We start from the raw sequence: 15,872 nt of genomic DNA on the forward strand, positions 1-15,872 counted from the left end.
CTTCACCAATTTTTAAAAGCCTTTTTATTCTTTACCATAAATCTCTAACCCATTACAACACACAATAAAAAGCGTACCCAGCTGACGAGCTGAGAATTTGATGGATATCAGAAAAAGAGAAGAGAAGACCTTGTACAAGAACAAATCAGTTAGTTGCTTCGAAAAGAAAAGAAAGACCCATCAAAAACCAAAACTTCAAAAAAATCTAAGGAGTCAAAAATTGAATCTCCCAAAAGTTCAAAATCAAAAGGAGACGATATAAGAAACAAAAGCAAAGTTAGAACTCCTAAAATTTCAAAATCATATGGAGTCACAAAACCAAATGGCTAAAGAATCATAATTCGGAAGCAAAGAACAAAACGAGGTTTTTCTCTAGTTACAAGTATCTTGAAGACCCAATTTCTCAACTTATCAGATTTTTGTGCTTCCCTTCCGTTTTCTTTCTAAACCATCACCCTAGCCACGTAACTCCTAATAAAAGACCGCTAGCTCAATTAGGAATAAGATGGTGTGATAATAAGTGACAAGTGTGATCAATCGACCTCGGTTTCCTTTGGACATCATTTATGTATGTGAGGAATATAAATGCCCACTGCATTTTAGAGAACAAAACTTGAGTGAATTTATCAAAGAGTTGTGTTTTAACACATCCCTGTGAGAACCCACCTTAAGGACGCTCTCCAAAAGTTTCGAAAACAACTATACTTTTGCTCTTTATTGCTCATGTTTGCTCATTTAACTTTAGATGATTAAATTATTGTACATATGTTATTCTAAGTTCAAAGGAGCTAATCTTTATTCTCCGCTAATGAGATGTATAGACTTCTGAGAATAAATAAGGAGACAAGACCCTTTGTACTAGATAGAAGAAGTTTGTGAGTACCTTCTCTGGAAAACTCTCACGAGGCTTAAAACTCGTCCACTAGGGAATTCCTAGTGCTTTGAGGCCTTGTTGGATATGGTCAATGCAATCGCACTCTGCAAAACGAGATTAGTATAATAAATAATAAATCACTCATTTGCATTGTGATCTTAGTTTTTTCTCTCATTCTTGCTTGAGGACAAGCAAAATGCTATTTGAGGGTGATGATCAGCTCCTAAATGTGTGTTTTATTACCCTTACATTACTGCATTACAACCCTTCTTACGCATAATAAAAAGACAACTCATAGCTTTTATTGTCTTTTTTCAGGTTACAGAGCAATTCAGGCAACTTATCATAAAAGTTGTATCTTAGCACCAAAATGAGCCTTATTTATGCTTATTATGAAGACTCGAAACTGCTATGAAAAAGTGCTGAAAAAGGCAAAGTCAAAGGTCAAAGGTCAATGACTCATAACCAGATAACTGAAAGTCACGTCCTTAACTCAGAAGACTAAAGATGGATGTCTTTGATATAAAAGAAGGCTTGCTCTAAATCTAACTTGATCAAGAAGAAATGAAAAAGCAAAAGGAAAAACTTAAAGCAACCATGGTGAGGTGTCTTGATTGTAGAAGGAGAGGGCAAATCAGACTTTTGTAAAAATAGGGGTATAAGAACCAAAAAGTAGGAGGAGAGAAAGTACCTAGTCTTATTCTAGTATCATGTAGGAGTAGTGTAGGATTTATTTTTCAAGTCATTTACATTCAAGTTGTTTTACTTTTGGTTCTTCATTTCAATCAAGTTTGTTCTTCATTTCAATCAAGTTTGTTCTTCATTTCAATCAAGTTATTTCTTCCAAGTTTGTGTTTTCAATCCTTTAATCAACAAAGTCATTACAAGTTCTCTTCAATACAAATAGAGTTAACAAAAATAAGTCCTAAAAGCTAAGAAACCTACCTTTCCTCCCTCAAAACTCCCATTCAATAAAGCTCTAAACAATCTATGGTGAACCTCACTCAATACTTTGAACTCACCACTATATGAAAGCTTCAAACACCGACTTATTCAGGAGCCAATTCTATTCGTTCTCAATTTTTCCTCTTATGGGGAGTTGTATCTTTTGCACCTAATGGTCTGCCACACTTCTGGCAAATCTTTGATTCATTTTTTGTGGGAGTAATAACTTGTCCTTCAGGGACATCAATACGGACTGGAGCATTTGCACCAGGAATATAGGATTTTGTCACTTTTGTTGCATCAGTAAAAGTATCCAGCAATTGATTGGCAACACCCTGTAAGTAAACAATTCTATGTACTTCTATTTCAGCTTGTGCAGTTTGAGGATCAAGATGAGACATAGTTGGTGTATTCCATGTTATCTCTCACCATTTTTCAGGCGGCTTTCCTCCACTTAACGACAGAAACACCGTTTCATCAAAATGGTAATTCGCAAAACAGGTGGTAAAATACATCACCAGTTAGGGGTTCCAAATATCTAATGATGGATTGGGAGTCGTAACCAACGCATACCCCTAATCTGCATTGAGGACCCATCTTCGTGCACTGTGGTTGTGCAATAGGAACTTGTATAGCGCAACCAAATGTCTGCAAATGAGAAACTAGCATTTGGCTGATGGCCAAGTACACAAGTTACTGAGGTGAGTGTTGATGATATGCAGTTGGTCTAAGTCGAATAAGTGTAGCGGCATGCAAAATGGCATGTCCCCACATAGAGGTAATCAATTTCATCTTCATTAATAAAGGTCAAGCAATCATTTGGAGCCGCTTAATAAGTGATAATAGTGAAAACATGATTTTACTCCTATTTTAGCTAATTAAACTAGGCAGAAGTAAACTATGTTTTAGTCTATTGTTATCAAAGTTTCTACTCTCAATTATCATGCACTAACTTGAGTAAAGATTCGTTCCACTCCTAATTGCTTAGAACGTAATAATTTCACTAACTTAAACAATTCAACAATATAATGAGAGTAATAATTCTAATAGAACTAATATGGTGAGAAATAATATTAAAGATATTCTAAATTATACTATGGCAATTAAATACGAAGATGTGAATGAGAAGGAATTAGGGAGATTTGAAATCCACCTTGATTAATCCCTAATATGCTAGTACGGAGTTGTTGCAGCCCTAATCTGGTCTTTTTATCCCTAATTATTCATGACATCTCTACTAACTAATAATTAACATGTGAGGCAATTGAAACCCATTCTTATGGTGAATTAACTACCCTCTAGAGTGGAATATCTTACTACAACTATTCTATACTAACACATCAAGTCTTCATCAAAGCTTTAATCAAACCCCTCTAATGGAGGTTTAGCTATGATTCATTAGACTATCATGGACATAATAATAATAAGAAGAAGACATAATTAAAGAACATTTGTATTGGAAATAGCTTGGATTGAATTAATGGTGGCTAGGCTAATAAAATAATAACTATGTTTTAAAACTAAAGAAGAAAACTAATTTATTATCTAATGGGAGAGAGAGTTAGAGTTGTGCCTTAGTCCTCTTTATATAGGAGAGGGCTAGGTTTACAATTTCGTGCATGGGCTTTGGAGCTATGTTTTGGGCCATTAAATCAAGCCCAAAACCTAATTACTTAAGTCCAGAAAGGGTTTCTTTACTAGAAAGTACTGCAACATACTTTTCATCCACTTTTACTCCTCTTATTGGATCAAATCTTAGACCATTAGAAATCTCTTTCCGAGCCAGTCGTTTTGACATATAGTAGTCCCAATTCCGAGGTCTGAGTCCAAAGATATGGCCAGTGGAAGTTCTGTTGACTTTTATGCTCTATTTCTGCCCGCATTGACTTTGACTTTTCAGCTTTGACTGGGTTTTAAAAAGGTTTTTTCTCCTTGAAACTTGGGCTTTAAACATAGAACTTCTTAGCAACCAACCTTTGCTCCTTTCTCTTACAAAAGTGACATATTTCTTCACATATTTGACTCCAATACCTGAAATACACAAACGTACGTAAACAGTACTAACTCTTATTTATTATAAGCATAATTGGTTTAAATGTAATATTATTAAGGGGTTAAAACTACAATTTTGGGCTCTTATCAAACCACCCCCAAACAGCATTTTGCTTGTCCTCAAGCAAATATGACAAATTAAAATAAGTGACCAAAAATGGAGTTCTAACTAATCTCGTTTCACCGAGTGCGATTGTATTGACCATATGCAATAAGGCCTTAAACTACTAGGAATTCTCTAGTGGATGAGTTATATCCTCGTGAGAGTTTTTCAGAGAAGATACTCACAAACTTCATTTATACTACAACGACTAAGAAATAAAATTATTGTTTATTTATTTATTCTCAGATATCTATACATCTCACTAGCAATGAATACATAATAATCAATTCGAAATCCAAGCTAATACATGCATAATAATCAATCATCTACGGATAAACATATATATAATGAGCTATATTATGAAATGAAATAACAGGTCTGTTTATGAAACTTTGGAATAATGTCCTTAAGTTGGTCCTCACAAATATGTCAAGACAAAAATACTTTGATTTTTCCACTCAAATTTTGCTCACTCCAGTGTGCAATGAGCACACTTTTCCTCACAATCTCAATGACGTACAAGGGAACCGAGGTCGATCAAACACATCTGTCACTTACTATCACACTAACTTATTCCTAATTGAGCTAAAGGTCTTTATTAGGTGTTGCGGGGATTAGGTGATGGTTTAAGAAGGAAGGAAATAGATATTCAAAAGGACAAATCTGAGATAATAAGATCTTCAACATATGTAACTAGAGAAAACCTTTTTCTTACTTTGCTTTTACACTTTGTTTCCATCCTTAACCATTTTTTTGTTCTTTTGGCTTTTGACTCCTTTGATTCTAATTTTAGAGTTCTAACTTTTTATTTTATTTATTATTTTTTTTTTCTTTTCTTTGGATGGAAACTTTATTTTCTTTTCTTATTTGAAACAACTAACAAATTCTTGGTGTTCCACAGGTCTTTCTCTTTTCTTTTCTTCATTTCATCTTACTTCTCAAACTCATTCAAAAATGGGTAGGCTGATTTTATTTTTATTTTGTTTTTGTAAAAGGGTCAAGGATTGTGGTTTATGAAAAGGCTAAAGAAAGGCTCAGAGGGGCGACTAGCGGAAAATAATTTCATATAGGTTTGAATTTCTGGCTATATCGATCCAAAAAAGGCCTAAATTCTCGCTTAGGATATGGTATAGTGATCAAGCAAGTGGGCGTGTGATTTCTCTATTCGGAATTTACTTCTCCCTTGTGTCATTACTCAGATATTTTACTCATAAGGCTTTTAGACTATATTATCATAGGATTTGTAGAATAAGTACTCTAGCCTATATTTCAGAAACTTACTGCCAATACAAACATAGATGCTCATGCAATATATTTATGGAAAGATGCAATGACTATTACCTGCATATTAACCTAAGTTTCTAAAAACTATTCTAATTTAAGAGCTAACGTGAAACTTCTAGACTATTATCATCACAGAAAAAGAAACAATACCAATATTCCTAAGTGCGTGCATAGTAAAAATAATTTTTTTTTTTTTTTTATTAAAAAACAAAGTGCATATTTATATATATATATACTAATAGGTGCCTTAAATTATGCGTGTTTCTATGCCACCCCCAAACAAAAACATGCTTTGTCCTCAAAGTATAGAAATAAGAATGATAGAAAATACCATGGAAACGCGTGAAAATTTTAGAAACCTGCAAAACAAATTCAGAGCATACTAATATAGATAAAAAAAAACAGACACAACTCTATATGAGTTCCACCCATTATGGGAATAACAAAAATTAAATTGCTTGGAACATAAGCAAACACTAACAAAAAGTAAAACTTACCTCATATCCAGCATTAAGCGTTGTCCTCCTCTTCTATAAAGAAGTGAGGTTCCTTTGCATCCTGCCAAGCCATGATAATTTGTCAAGTCTCACGCCATTTATCATCAACTCGTGCTAACCTGTTAAGCGTCACTCAGTCTAATGGTGTGTAAGGGGCAACCCAATGAGGTTGTAGCCTCCACCCCGGCCAAATCATAGCACGAAAAAAGCATATAATGCAATTGGTGGGTCGCATAATGTCAACCCCAATCCAATCCGTGTAGCGGGTATAGAAATCAGGAAAGAAACATACCATGATGCGGCAAACCAAGACAGGCATAAGAAGGTACTTATGCTTCATACTATGGGCTCGTGCTAAACTGAACACTAAGGTCTGGGGAATGTCATATAGCATACGTCCCCTCAGCTAAAGCAAAGAAAACATCACCAGCAGCGTTATTCGCGTAGAAAACCGTCATTCCCCTAAGATATTCAGCATGATAAAGAACATGATAGTGCCTACGTTAAGGGACAGGCTACTAAGGGCTACGTTATATTGCCCTTGGTCCTCTACACGAAAAATCCCCGCCCCATAAGTCTCATGGAAATACTCATAGTTATAGAGGTATATATTATCAGACATATAGCCCCATGAGTTTTTGGGAGCAGGCATAGCCATCCCGATAGCAAAGGCTACCAAAAACTTGCTGAAATCCATTGTCCTATCATTAATGGTGACAAAGAACACTTGTTCCCCATCTAGTCGATAAAAGAACTTACAATTACCATAGAAATAAGCAGTAAGTTTAGGAGAATAAGAGTCATCAGCACTTACCAGTAGATTCTGCCATCTTGACTGCACAATCCTGTCGCAGAACAAGTATCCATAGGTGTTACTCTCGAGCAATTCCTCAAAGGACTGCTCTGGTATGATTTGAGGAGATTTCATAGCAAACAAATACACTACTGAACTCCTGGAAGTGACTGTGGAAAACCCCAGAAAATAGAACTGGAAGTGTGTTGAAGTCCAGCGCAGCGCGCTTCGGCCTATGGCCTATGGCGGCGGGCGCTTCCACTCGCTGTAAGAAAAATTCTCGCGATCTCGAAATTGTAGCGCTGGCGCCGCCTGCGGTCAATGCAAAAGAAGGGCGTGCATGCTCTGAGCTAGGCATGTGGTATGAAATTGAAAGGTGCGGTGTGAAGTATATGGTGTGTCATGTATTTATAGAGCACTAGTCTCTTAAACAAAGGTCCCCAAGGTTCCCAAATTGATAAGGAAAGAGATGGAATAAGAAAAGGGTTGCTAAAGCCAAAATAGAAACAACCGAGAGCACAGGTTCAGCAACACTTCTATACGGTTTTAACGGCCTATTTAAATTAGTGATAAGAGCCTAAAACTGTAGTTTTAACCCCTTAATAATACTACTTTGAGACCAATTATGGGAGTAATAAATAAGAGTTAATGCTAATTACGTGTTTTTATGTATTTCAGGCATGGAACTCAATTATGTGCAGAAATGTGTCACTTTGGTGATATAAAGGAGCAAAGGATTAGTTGTTAAGAAGTTCTGTGATAAAGGCCAAGATTCAAAGAGACAAAGCCTTTATAAAGCCCGGTTAAAAGCTGAAAAGTCAACACGGGCAGAAATAGTGCACAAGTCAGCAGAACTTCCGAAGACCATATCTTTGGACTCAGGCTTTGGATTTGGGCCTACCTTACGTCAAAACGACCGTCTCGGAAAGAGCTTTCCAATGGTCCAAGCCTTGACCCAATCAGAGGAACATAAGTGGACTAAAAGTCTGCTGAAATCAAAGCCTGCTGAAACGGGCTCTGTGGACTGAAGAAATTGGGCTTTGGGCTTGATTTTCCGACCCAAAACATGGCTCCTCAGCCCATGCACGAAAAAGTGGATCTGGTCTCCTCCATTTGTATGGAAGAAGACTTAACTCTTAAGCATACCTAGATCTAGATTATAAAATTAGGTTAGACTCCATTAATGAGTTCAAATAACTTAGTTTAGATCTAGTTTTTACATTCAATTAATTAGTTTGTTTTAATTTGATAAGTAGTTATTCATAATCTTAGTTCTAAATTAGTTTTAATTTTAGTTTTAATTCATTTTGAATCATTATTGTTATTGTTCAAATAGATTAATAGAGCTTAAATTAGTTATTAAATTATGACTTGTTATTATTGTTCTTGTGTTGGGAATGATAGTATAGAAATTTCACATCACACATTACTCTCACCATTGTTCTTTGTGTTTGTTCAATTGAATTTGTTTAAGTCTTGAGAGTTAAGAGTGGAACGATTCCGTACTCTATATATTGCTTCATTATTATTTGAGAGAGTAAGGAAAAAATAATTAATACCGTAAGAATGAGGTTAGAGTAATCTAGTTTAGTTTTTATGGGTTATCAAATGGCACCGCTACCGAGAATTATCAAATGGCGCCACTGCCATCTTAGTTCCCTTTAGCATTGTTTTCTTTAGAATTGTTAATTTTCCAAAGTCCCATAACCCACCCACCCTTGTTTGATTCTCAATGTGGTTGTCTGTTTCAGCACTGAAATTTTCCTCGAAAAAATTACTCGGAGCGCGACCCGCGCCCTGGGCAAGCCAAATTGGAGCACACCCTATGCCCAAACGCCTGGAATTCCATCTTTTGGCTAAGCGCAACCTGCGCCCTGCCAAGGCAAAACACGAGCGTACCCCCTTCCTGCGCTGAATTCCACTTTTTTGCTGAAAGCTTGACCTCGCTACCAAAACAACTTGGAGTGCGACCTACGCCCACACCCCTGGAACTCCAGCTTGACCTGAGTGCGACCTACGCCCAGCCTAGGCCTATTCTGAACGCGACCGTGCCCTCTGCTGAAACTGCCCGATTTTCACAGGTTTGATTCAAACTTCCATTTCTTCAAGATTTTCAGTGTTCTAACTTGTTATATACACTGAGCACGCGTAAACAAGACGTTATTCATAAGCGAAGCAAGGAGGCTTTCAGGTACTCTTTTCTTCCACACCTCGCATATTCTATTAGAGGTTCATACTAGCATATCAGGATTGTTTGGAGTGTTGTTGTATTTCATTAAGATTGGTCTTAGCCTTGCATGAGATTAAGGTCAGGCCGAAGAAAAACGCCTAACGTAATTAACCGACAACGGCAACAAACACGCCTTTCTAGTATACCATCGACTACACCTCTAACTAATATACCACACACACCACCTGAAGCAATGGCTGAAGAAAGAGTGTCTCCTCTCTCTGACTTTTACAAAGCCTTGAACGATAACCATAAATCTTGCATCGTTCTATCAGACCCAGTGGGGGATTTCCGAATTCCCCTGAATATATTTAATTTGTTACCCGTTTTTCATGGGTTTGACTATGAAAAGCCCTATCAGCACATGCGTAGGATTGACCAAGTCCTTACTACATTCCACCATCCTACGGTTGGTGCTGAACAAATTAAACTAAGGGTATTTCCCTTCACTTTAGCCGATAAGGCGGCGTCTTGGTTAACTACCCAAGCGCCAAATTCTGTGGACTCGTGGGCTAAACTTGTTCAACTATTTATGGAACATTTTTACCCACCACTAAAGACCGATGAAATGCTTTCCAAGATTCATTTCTTTCGACAGAATCCTCATGAATCATTTTCAGAGGCTTGGAATCGTTTCACCGATCTACTTATAGAGTGTCCACACCATAACCTCGCGAAAGACACGCTAGTTCGTGCCTTTTTCAAGGGATTGTTACACCACCACAAAGAGGTGCTTTACATAATGAATGGGGGTAGTTTCCTAAGTAAGGGCGCCTCAAAGGCTTATAAATTTTTAGAAGATCAAACTAAGCGTAATAATAATTGGGGGGTAGTGATGATATCTCTCATTCCGCTAGTTCTTCTACAACAGTTAAAGTGCCAGTATGTTTGAGATGAAACCCGATCCAGAACTGAAAAATTTAATCGAATCTCTAACTAAAAAGGTAGAGGTTATTTCTGTTCAACAAATGCAGATCCCCGTCATGAATGTCAACACCAATCCATGTAATTTCTATTTGAGTCTAGAGTATCCCGACTCCTATTGTCCTCTCGCTTATGAACAACAACAGTCACAACAAGATAATGTTTGCTCGATTAATAGTTTTCCTATTCCTAAAGCCCCTTGGAGACAACATCCCAACTTCAGTTGGAGAAATAATCAACAAGTAATACCTCCAGGGTTTAATAATCAAAATGTTAGGCAATCAAACAATTATAACCAAGCTCCACCACGACAAGGACAAGGTCAGGGTAATTATAATAATTATAACAATAATAATTATAATGCTAATAGAGGTATTGTTCCTGTAAATAATAACTACCAAAATTCACCCATTAATAATCAATGTGACATAGTTCCGGTCACACAACCAGTAGCAAATACTACTCCATAACCGGATCGTTTTGATACCTTTATGCAATCTCAGCAACAGATTTTACAAGCCATCCAACTTTTCTTATAGCAGTTAGCTCAAGAGAAAGTGCAACCCAAAGGTGTGTTTCCAGAACAAGCGATACCTAATCCTAAAACACCAAACACAGCCTTTGAGGTAAACGGTAATACTAGTAAGGAAAATGCAAACGTAGGTGAGATAAATTCTATCAACACTCTCCGTTCAAGCAGAGTGGTGGATAACAAAATAACTATGTCTATAGTTACCCCACCAGTTGTCCCTACACTAGATACCAAAACAGAAATTGATGATCCTACCGCTGTAGAGGTACCAGTTAAACCACAACCTAAGAAACATAAAGCAAAGGTTAAACATCCAGTTGATCCATATGCTAAATATAGAGAGAAACCATCATTTCCTCATAAATTAGCTATGTTAAACAAGGATACAAATTTTTAGGAGATTAGGGAAGTTTTTAAAAATCTAACAATAAACTTGCCTTTTCTTGAAACGATTAAAACGTTACCTCACCATGCTAAGTTTCTTAAATAGTTGTGCACTACTAGGAGTAAGACAAAGATTCCTAAAGACGCCTTTTTAATGGAACAGTTTCCAACTTTAACGGAACATAATGGAATAGTTAAGTACAAGGACCCTGGTCGTCCTATTGTACAATGACCTTAGGAGATACTCACACGACCATTGCTTTATTAGACCTCGGGGCGAGTGTTAATTTACTCCCTTATTATTTATATAAACAAATAAGTCTACATGAAATGCAACCTACAACAATGACGTTGCAACTAGCTGATAGGTCTATCAAGTATCCTAAGGGTGTAGTGGAAAATGTGATGGTTAAGGTTCAGGATTTCTACTATCCTGCGGATTTTGTTATCCTTGATACAGAAGTCGCTAACGATTCTGTTCCAATCATTTTAGGACGCCCTTTCTTGGCAACTGTCAACGCACTTATAAACTGCCGCGATGGTTCGATGTCCTTGTCTTTTGGCCATCTTTCCGTTGCGGTTAACGTTTTTAAGACAATCAAACAGTTGTATTATACAAATATTGATTAAGAGGTTAGCATGATCGAGAGCTTAGCTCATGATTTTTTCAAAACCACGTTTCCGAATGCCCAGATGCACAAATTCCTTTCTTTTGGAAGTTCCAACTTCGACAAATACTCCTTGGACATAGAGGAAATTGAGGAAGATTTCCTTCAACTCTTTTGCAACTTTTCCCTACCACCTCGCAAGTCCCACCCTGCCAACATCCATTTATCCCGTGACGCTATGACGGAAGATGAATTTTTCACCCTCTATCCCAGTGATTCTTTTGACCCACCTATTGAGGAATGTGTGGCATATCTCAAGGCTTCTAATGATCTAGACCTAAGAGCTCTAGCTGACACTCATTCATCTTCCCTCACTAATATTCCCCACCTTCCACCCTTTCAAAGGAACCTGGAGTTTGCGCTTGACCCTTTTGTTTCTTCTGTACTTAATAAGTTTCTAAATCCTCTTAATACAGAAATAATTCCCAAAGGAAATGCACTTGACACCTTCATTTTTAGAATTGAGACAGTTCCCACCAACACCATAAATGAGTTTTGTGCCAAACCTACATTCTCATTTTTTACATTCCTTACGTCAAAAACTCATCCATATCCACCATATCTTCCACAAACATCCATCAGATTTCGCTTTCATTTCAATAAGTTGCATCGTAGAGAATTTTGGTGCTTGATTCTGTTTGGGGGTGCATTCCACGTTATTTATTTATGGAAAGACCCCCAACTCTTTAGACTATTGATATATATATATATAATATATATATATATATATATATATATTTATTATATATATATATATATATCCCACTATTTGTTAAAGTCTCGGTATCCGCTCATTTTGTTGTTTGGTGTACTTCCTTTCATTTCCATATATTGGTAAGTGCATCATTCAGGTAACCGGGCTCTCCCTATGGAGTGTGTAGTTGTAAGTACCGGATCCTAAGTCCACATTAAACATAATTCACAGTTTCCACTCTTGCATTTTTTTCTCGGATTTTGAATCATGTTCCTCTATGGTGTGAATTATGCAATTATTATTTTCTTATTTTTCTTATAGTAAATATTTCACATAAAAAATTAAAAAAAAATTGTTAAAATCATAAAAATAGTAAGTTAGAAAGTCTCAGGAATCTGACTTTAAAAGACCCGCTTTTTAAACAAATTTTCTAAACTTCGTTGCCAAAAAAAATATATATATATATTGTTTGGGGGTGGGGTGTTCGTTTCTGTACTGGATTGTTCAACTTCCTAGTTGTGTTTTTTATGCCGTTTAATTGTATTCCGATTCGGGTTGACATTATCTAGGAAATTAGAGTTCATTCATTCGCATAACTTACGCCATACACGCACTTCGAGGCATTTTCCATCTTCTTATATGTCATCTGCAGTTAGAATAGAGTGTTTTATGGATCATTAGATTGGAAATTCTCTCCTGATCATTTCCATATCTCATTCGCATAAATCAGACCGGTAACGAAGCGGGAATTTTAGTTTGAAGTTGCGCTAAAAATTGACAAAAATCGAAAAATCATTTTGGGCTTGGGCCCAACGCACGCGTGTGCGTCTCCTTCCTCCAAATCAAACAGAATCGCGATTTCTTTCCAATTCCGCCATTACCAAATTCAAAAACCTAACCAAAAATTAAAAAAATAAAAATAAACCTCAATACACCCACGCCCACAATACAATTCCAACTTCAAATCTTCTCCAAAACGCTCTTCCACCAATCCCAAAAATTTCCACCACCGAAAACACCCAAAACTCAAAGAAACTCGAACTGCCGCGCCACCCCCACGCCACCACTACTATTTTGTTAGTAAGGGAGTCTCAAACTCCATTCCCACAGTCCTTTTAAGCCCCAAATCGTTCTAAAATATCAATGGCTCAAAGACAAAGGTTGTTGCCAGAACAGCGTTTACGGCCGACCGCTTCGCGCCGTTTTACGGTGACGAGATGATTAGAAGGGGTTGGAATCGGTTGTGGTACTCGACAGATGATTTATACCACTCCGATTTGGTCGAACAGTTCTATAAGAAGAGAGAGTTGGACGGTCAGAAAATTTTCATGAAAGTGGCTGGGACTAGGAGAGAATTATCGAGAGAGAAGTTAGCTGAAATTTTAGGCATTACGCTTGGACGCCACCTAGAAGCCACTGTGCAGGAATCCCAGTATACTGGAGTTCCTACATTGATGAACGACACCCTCATGGAGGGTCAATATAATACGACTTCTCATTGTGCTCGACAGTTATTTCTGCGAACCAACCAACTAGCTGTAGCTCAGTGGATTGGTAAGAACGTCATTGGGAAGGAGAAAGTGAGCGACATCGGGTTCACATGTCTACACGTTCTCTGGATATTGCAAGAGAAGAGGTATGAATTCTGTATCCTCGAGTTTTTGCTAAATATGATTAGAAGAGTTGGATGGATGGCTCGGGCCCTTCTTCATCCCAGGCCCAATCTCCATCTCAAGGTCCATCTTCATCACGTGGCTAGATGTTTCGAAAAATTTGGTGTTTCGACGTTATTTAGTTGTTTTTATTAGTTCGGATATTAAGTTTTTTAAAATTCAGTAGTTAAATTTAAATTCGGTAGTTAAAATATTGTTTGAATTTCCGTTTTAATATAATCCGATTCTTTTTAAATTGTGCATTTTTTTTATCATTAATCCCACCTTCCCGAATTGTTTGGGGGTGGTATTATGTATTCTAGCATGATTTTGTATATGATCCTCTAAACTCCGGTTTAGAATTATGTTGGAGTGAGGGTTGAGAATATTGCCGATATGGGCATCACTATGAATAGATATTGTGATAGGATGAAATCTTGAAAAATTAGGCAGTATCTATCCTAAATTCAACCTAAAAGATATTAGGTTTGTTTTGGAATAGAGAATACGAGTTGTTTCCGTTTTTGGTTTTGGATTTTTTTTTGTTTTCTGCAATTGCCTTAAAACTTTTTGGTAACTTTCCGATTCGTTTTAGTAACTTATAACCTATAAAAACTTCATTCATTCTACACTCACGACCCACACTACACCTCACTTTCATCTCTCACCTTTCACTCCCACGATTCCCATCTTTTTATCCATTTTAGCACCATCAAGACACCTCGAGCGCCGCGCTCTGCAGAGAGCTGACTCGCTCTAGGCACCTTCCGGCCATGAATTCCACCAGAGCATGACCTACGCCCTACCAAGCCCTAAGCTGAGCGCGACCTGCACCCACACCACTGGAATTCCAGCTTTCATCCTGAGCGCGACCCGCGCCCATCCCAGGCACAAAGTGAGCGCGACCTACGCCCAAGTGCCTGGAACTCGATAATCTCCAAGGCACACTGCGCACCCTATCCAGTCATAGGTGGAGCACACCTCGCACCCAGAACCCTATAGGCAAGAAAAACTCCAATTTTTTTGTGGGTTGTTCCAGGATCCTTCGCAGCTATTCCAGCAAGTTTATTGGGGATGACTTTCCCTCGTATAATACCGAAACAGTCTTTTGAAGACTTATTCCAAAGTGACACCTATGGTGCGTGGTTTCGCGAAGTGATCATTCTAGCAGGATGGGAGCCACTATTGGTAAGTCCTAATGAACTTTATTCTCCCGCACTTACATCTTATTTTTATGATAATTGTAAGTTCTTTGATAGACCAGATGGAGAACAAGTGTTCTCCATCACCATCGGGGATGAACCAATGGAAATTTCCAGGTTCTTGATAGCCTTTGTGCTTGAACTTGCTATGCCGGCCGAAATACAAAACTCATGGGCCTATTTGGTAGATAATATGTACATGTATAACAATGATGATCTGCAAGAGCATTACGGGGCAAGAATCTTTAAGGTAGAGGACCAAGGGGATTATAACGTCGCCCTTGGTAGCCTGTCTATGAACGTGGGCACTGTTATGTTTTGGATTATGCTAAACATTAGAGGGGAATGACGTTATTCTTCCGCGGAATGACCTAAACTTGTGATATTTTCCTTGCTTTAGCTGGGGGACGACACTCTATGATATTCCCCTGACACCTTAATGTCTAGTTTAGCCCGAGCCCATGGCAAGAGGCATGAGTACCTTCTTATGCCTGCTTTTAATTTGCCGTGATAATGCTATGTTTCTTCCCTCGTTTTTGTGCCCGCTTCACGGATTGGGTTGGGGTCGACATTGTGAGACCCACCAATTGTATTATTCGATCGTTCCGTGCAATGACTTGGCAAGGGTGGAGGATACAACCTCAACAGGTTGCGCCTTACACCCCATCCGACCAAGTGGCACTTGACAGGTTAGCTATAGTAGACGATAAGTGGCGTGAAGCCTGGCAAATTACCATGGCATGGTAGGATGCGAAGGAACCTCATTTCTTTATTAAGGATGAAGAGGGAAATGTTTAAACGGGAGTTAAGGTTAGTTTTTATTTCAGTTAGTGTATGCTTATGTCCCAAGCAATCTATTTCTCATTAACCCCATAACGGGTGGAACTCTTATAGAGTTGCGTCAGTTTTTCTTTTCTATATTAGTATGTTTAACCTTAGTTTGTAGATGCTCCAGAATTTCACGTGTTTCAATGGTATTTCTCTACCCTAGTTATTTAAATACTTTGAGGACAAAGCATGTTTTTCATTTGGGGGGGA

Source organism: Coptis chinensis, chromosome 6 (genome assembly GCF_015680905.1).
Source record: "Coptis chinensis isolate HL-2020 chromosome 6, ASM1568090v1, whole genome shotgun sequence".
Lineage (NCBI taxonomy): Eukaryota > Viridiplantae > Streptophyta > Magnoliopsida > Ranunculales > Ranunculaceae > Coptis > Coptis chinensis.